Source organism: Melospiza melodia, chromosome 5 (assembly GCF_035770615.1).
Source record: "Melospiza melodia melodia isolate bMelMel2 chromosome 5, bMelMel2.pri, whole genome shotgun sequence".
Classification (NCBI taxonomy): domain Eukaryota; kingdom Metazoa; phylum Chordata; class Aves; order Passeriformes; family Passerellidae; genus Melospiza; species Melospiza melodia.
The window spans coordinates 24722703-24728702 of record NC_086198.1 but is presented as its reverse complement, the minus strand read 5'-3'; the positions used below and the strand labels follow the sequence as shown (position 1 = coordinate 24728702).

Below are 6000 nucleotides of genomic sequence, written 5' to 3'. Positions count from 1 at the left end.
ACACCTTGAGATTTGGTTATCACATTTCACTGAACGATCCTGTGAACATGTTAAACAGATTGAGAGTTATATTTAAATATAATTAGGTATGGTGAACTCACTAGTTTAGTTTTGTAAGACTTGTTTAGTTTTGTAAAGTTCAGTTTTGTAAAGACATAAGCATTCAGTTTCTTGTTACTTTCATGCCAAGTATGATGCTGACCTCTGCACTCTGACAGAATTCTTACTCAGAATTTCAGTGGAACATCATTGTTGCTGTTAAATTGTACCTGTGTTTTTGCCAAAATCTGTTTTACTCAAAATTCTTCAAAACTCTTTGACTCCATTCTGGATCTTCATTTTTCTGTGGCCTAATAGTTGAAATTTCTTTGGGTTGTAGTTGCAGCATAAGCACAGATGTTACAGAATGAACAGACTTTATTCCTGTTCAGACTGAACTCTGCAAAGTCTATGTGTTCCTTCAATGCAAGGAGTTTCATGTGTTTTATTTTTTGGTAAGAGAGGATAGTGCATGTATCTGCAGCCTGTCACTTTTGAGTCTTCACTCATTTTACTCAATTGTTCGTAATGAGGCAAGGTAGCTCATTTTGGTGGATGATACAGGAGAGATGCTGTATAAATTGGCAAAAAAAAACAGGGTATGAAAACTCAGTCATAGTCCTTAAGTATTAGTCACAGAAAAGACGGCTATTTCTCTGCTTTACCTTATCCTTCTGAATTGATTAAGGAACTTAGATGTAATTAATTAAATGCCATGTATTTGATCTCTGCCCTCGCCCAATATTCCAGGGAAATCATTTCTGCTCCTAGACCGGTGCAGCCGAGACCTGTCCTTGGTGTGGAGCTGTCTGTTCATCGTCGTTTCCTTATTCCCTCCCTAGGACCAGGAATGCACCGGGATGGCCATGGAGCAACCGGGAAATAATTAGAAAACCCATCTCTGGAAAAGAGGACGAGGAAGTGAAATCAGAGGGCTCCGCCGCCCTTCGGGAAAGGGAAAAATACTTATAAATCCCTGAGCAGATGGTGAGTGTAAACACACCGGAGGGAGCTGAGCTCCTCCTGGGGGAAACTCGGACTTTCTCCTCTCGCCTGAGGAGGCCGGGGAGCTGCTCCGCCCGGGGACACACGGACACGGACAGACAGGGGAAGGGCACACACAGCCGTACAGCGTACACGCTCTGTATCATCCCGTGCACACACACAGACACCAGGGCAGCCGCGCTCCGCGGAGCCCGCTCCCCGCACCGGCACACGGGCGAAGCGCCGCCCCGGCCCGCCCCCGCATCCCTCCCTCCTCTCCGCCGCCCTCCCTCCTCCCCGCCCGCCGCGCACACACACACACACACACACACACACGAACGCGCACACACACACACACCGGCCGCAACATGACGGGCGGGCGGACGGACTGACAGACCAGGGCACAGCCGCTCCGCACGGATTATTCTCCCCGCGCCGGGGCGACGCGGCGGAGCAGCGACCCAGCGGGGCGGGGGCGGTGCCGCGCCGCGCTGCCAGGAGGGTCCCGGCCCCCGCCGGCGAGCGGCCAGCGCGTCGGGCGCTGGAGGAGCCCGGCCAGGTAACGCGTCCCTACCGGGTGGTGTCGCCGGCCACAACCGGGCCAGGCCGCGGGGTCCCGGGCGTGCGGGTGCCCCGGGGCGGCGGGGCCGGGTGGCCCCGCTCGGCAGGTGCCGAGGTGATCCGGCGGGTGTCGCCCAGGGCGCGGGCGGCCCCCCTGCCTTGGCCTCGCCTTCCCCGCCCGCGGGGCGGCGGCCGCCGGGCGCCCTGGCCGACCCGCGGCTGCGGCGGTGGGGGCGGCGGAGGATCGGGGCTGCCGGTGCCGCAGCTCCGCGCTGATCCCCGGCAGCCGCGCTCCGGGAGCGCCGGGGATTTGCGAGGGCGGCGCGGGGACAGCGGCACCGGCGGCTTTGTGGCGGGGCGGCCGCAGGTGTCCCCGGGGCTGGCCCGGCCCGGAGCAGCGGCGGTGCCGCCGGGGTGGCCTGGGGGCAGCGCGGGGCTCGTCGGGCCCGGCCTGCGGGGACACGGCGCGGGCAGCCGGTGCCCGATGCCCCGCTGGCCCTCGCTCCGGCCTCGCTGCTGCAGGTGACGGGGAAGAAATCCCGTTCTTGTTTTGTTTATTTTTTGGTGTTTCTTCTTTCCGTCCCCCCCCCCCCCCGTGTGTGTGTGTTAAGCGATCTGGAATTAACCAGGGAAAACGAGAAGAAGTGGTTTCAGAACCGCTGGGAGTGGGTAGGGCCCGGCCGCTGGCGGTCTTGTGTGACCTTTGCCAGGGATTTGGAGGCAGGAGCTGGAGGATGCTGCATGTGCTTTCCAAAATCGCATGGCAAGCTTAAAAAGTGGAGCAGATGGTGATGGTAGTGCTTATTATGGAAGAGGTTCATGGAAATCCTTTATTTGCTCTAGACAGTTTTTGTTTTGCTCCTCCTAGTTAAAGAGATTGACTTTTGGCAAGGAAGGGATGTTGCTGCAAGTTGTCTTGCAAAGGAACGGGATTATTTTGCTCTTCCACAGATCCCCCCTCCCTCCCTCCCAGCTTTATGTCTCTGCTTCTCCTTTGGGATTGACAGCAGTAAGTGTCTTGGCATAGACAAACTGCAGTGTGCTTTATTTTCTTATTGCACACCTTTATAGTTGAATGTAACTAGAAAGGAGACTGAGAGTCTTCTCTTATCCCTCTCTATGCCAGATGTGTTTTTCTATCTAGTATATATTGCACTTGAAGTGTTCAAGTCTCAGGGGGCATGGAGGTTGGGGATGTGAGGCAAGGTCTGCTAGGTACTTCAAACAATTCTCCTTGCTCATACTTAAGAAGGAGAGAAAGGAACATGTTGTAAAAGCAGCTGAGGAATATATAAAAGTGAAATATTAATGAACTGAAAAAGCTCAGATAGCAAAGGCATTGTGCCTAATCATTCAGGAGGGTTCTTGTCCTCTTTACAACTTTTCATTGTATGTGTTCCTGTACTACAAATGCAATTGGTATAAAGGGTGGTAACAGTTGTATTTATTTAGCTGGAAGCAGTAGTAGTACATTTTGGGATTTTTTTTGGCATTAGTGATCATCTCTGGAGTAGCTTCCTTTAGCTGTGATTTTTGAGGCTGCTGTAAGAAAGGGAATTATTACAGAAACAGTAAAAAATACTTCAAGAATGTTTTCTTGGAAATGTAATTGGGAAGGTCTGACTCAGCCCTGGAATAACCCAGAGGAAGAACTACTCTTGGAAAGTCCTCTTAGAGACTTCATGATGACAACTTAGACATTATTAATCTCTCGCATCCCAGAGACCAATGTCCCAAAAATAGGCAGCCCTGTCTGAGGAGAAGGTAATAATACACAACTGTCCAGGGTCTGCTGAAAGTGAGACATAGAAGCAAGGGGTGTTTTCTGCCAACTGAGGTTCCTTTCCCTCCTTGAGTCTGGAGTGCAGTGGTCCCTGTAGTTTGGTTAACTTCTCCAGTTTGGCTTGGAAGGAAACTAAGTGCAGCAGCTTTTTGCTATGGCTTGGTGAGGGAATTTAGTTTAGTGGGAAAGTCAGCCTGCAGGGTGAAGTCTTGTAACCCTGGCTGTAATCCTGGGCAGGACTTTCTGGAGTAGCTGGTGGTTTGAGTGAAGCCTGCCTTCTGGAGAGCTCGGTGCAGGCTTGAGTAGGGCAACAGATACAGGGAGCTGGACCAGGAGGATGAGCTGGAGCAGCACATAGGGCATGTACCATGTCTGACTTACACGAGTTAATGTTTGCTTTTTAAGTCTGTTAGTCACAGAAGATGCTGAAAAAGCATCTTGTGTCCTCAGGTCTGTGCATGTGTTGTGATCGTGATAGCACGATCTCTTGTTAGCTGTGTGTGGTTGGAGTTCTCCTTTTTCATTCAAACCTAATGTCACATGAGCCTTTGAAGTTGACATTGAAGAAATATTTGGCAGTGTTTTGGAACTTTTTTTTTTTTTTTTTGCTTGAGCGTTTCATAAACTGAAAGCGGAACATAGAGAAGTTGCTCCATTGGGAAGAATTCCCACTCTTGCATGCAAGTTCATGGAAGATACCATGGCTTTGTTGGATTAGCCCATTTGGAGTACTAGAAAGAATAATGGCCACTGTATATTGTTTATGATGTTGGGAATTACACAGATACAAGTAAGTTATTGAGAAAAGTGTTTTGTTATATTAAACTCAAGCTATTGAGAAAACTGTTTTGTTACATTAAACTCAATGATGGTTTTTAAAAACCATAAATTTATCTGCATATTCTAGAACCATGATGCTATAATAGTGTTTAATTGGATTGTTTACACTGTAATTTTGGAGGCCTCCTAATAAAAGGAGGCCTCCTTTTACCTATTTATCTTCCCCTGAGGCAAGGGAAGAAGTGAATGTTGCACTGTGGTTTTTCTGAGGTTGATTGACACTACTGAAGCACGACATGAAATAACATTCATGTGTCAGTGAACATATCAATGGAAAAGAAGCCATATGAACACTTAGTCAAATGAAATAGCTTGTTGTGGTGAGGAGCTGAGCTACATTTTCTATCTTCTTCTAAGAAGTTACTCTGTTTTAAGTTTCAGTGCCTCAGGTCTTTCCCTTGAGGACAGTTTTGCTGCAGTTGGAGGGCTCATCATTGGGAGGGAGGGAGGGAAACAAAAGGAAATACACACATAAATAATGGCAAATAGGGGCTTGTTTCCTGAAAAGTGACTGCAGTTTCTTCAGGTTTTTCTCTCAATATTGCCTTTATTTGGCAGTTTTCTGCAGTGACAGTAAACTAGGTTACTTTGATAAAGTAAATATGCTTTTGTATTAGACTTCAGCTATGGTGTGTACTGGCTGTGTGAGATGGCATGTAAAATAACAGAACTTGAAAGTACCTAAAATGTCCATTGCCATTTGTACTGGTAAGATTTCATGTGTATTCCTGTGTTTTAGCAAGGGCCTGTAACTTTAGGAGTATGGAAGATGCAGCTGTATATTTTACAGGCATCTATATAAAACCCCTATATTTGGTAGTTAAATATGTGATTACTTTTACTTGCTGCTTCTTGATTTGTTCTCGCTGCAGTACATAGTGGGCTATGTTGGTTAGATAACACAAACTCACTCCATGTTTGAAGGCTGTAGTATCATTTGTCTGTTGTATGCCAGTGAAATGATAATAATAGTAATAATAATAGCAGTAGTAATAACGCTTTCCATGAAGTCTGCCTTTACCTGAAATTTGACTGTTTGACAGAGGATAGTTGGTTTATAGCAAGGGAAAAGAAGCTACAGGCAGGCAGTAAGTAAAAGTACTAAGGTCCTGTATGTGGCAGAAGCAAGACTTTTATTAAAAGTGCACTGTTGCACTTGTTGCATATATTTTGTAACTGCACAAAAAGTAAAACCACGCTGTTAAGAGGGATTTCCAGATCTATGATGATGGCTTTGTATCCAAACATTGTATGTTGCCTATACTTGGGGCTATGTTTTTGCCCTGATTATTGCTATGAAGGCCCACATGAGTGTTGAGGTTTGGACACGTAGTTCTTTTCCTCATACTTGGGACATTGAAGCACTGATGTGTGGAAGTCAGACAGCTGATTTGTGATAAAGACGGTTGAACTGGAATATGCATCCCAAGTCCCACAGTCTTATCTTAATGGATTAATTGTATTTATGTAGTTTGTTTGATAAGCTGGCATAGATGTGGAAACTTTTTACAGATCCAATTACAGGATTGTGTGTAAAGTTATGCAGCATTTTCTCAATAAAGACTAATTACTATCAGGTGTTTTTTTTTGTCAGTCTAGGCGAAAGAGCTTTTCCTGGATTTTTTTTGTTGTTAAGTTTGAGAGAAAGCAATTCTGCACTCGTAGAATGTAATGATGCTTTTACATTATTTAAGGAAATACCACTTAATTTTTTATAGTGCTCTAACATATCAGGAATTTGAGATCTGACTCAGTCAGTAATGCTTCTGAGGATCACAGCTGTTTTCCGCTGT

At 46.8% G+C, this 6000-nt stretch overlaps 1 protein-coding gene across 2 annotated transcripts in view; it reads left to right on the top strand.

Moving 5' to 3' along the window:
* The first annotated feature begins 1531 nt into the window (after positions 1-1531).
* CCSER1 (coiled-coil serine rich protein 1) overlaps positions 1532-6000 on the top strand; it is a 607381-nt gene continuing 602912 nt past the window's right edge. For both annotated transcript variants that reach the window (XM_063156613.1, XM_063156615.1), the window contains exon 1: positions 1532-1582. The gene's annotated coding sequence lies outside the window, so the exon portion shown is untranslated. The remainder of the gene's footprint in view (positions 1583-6000) is intronic.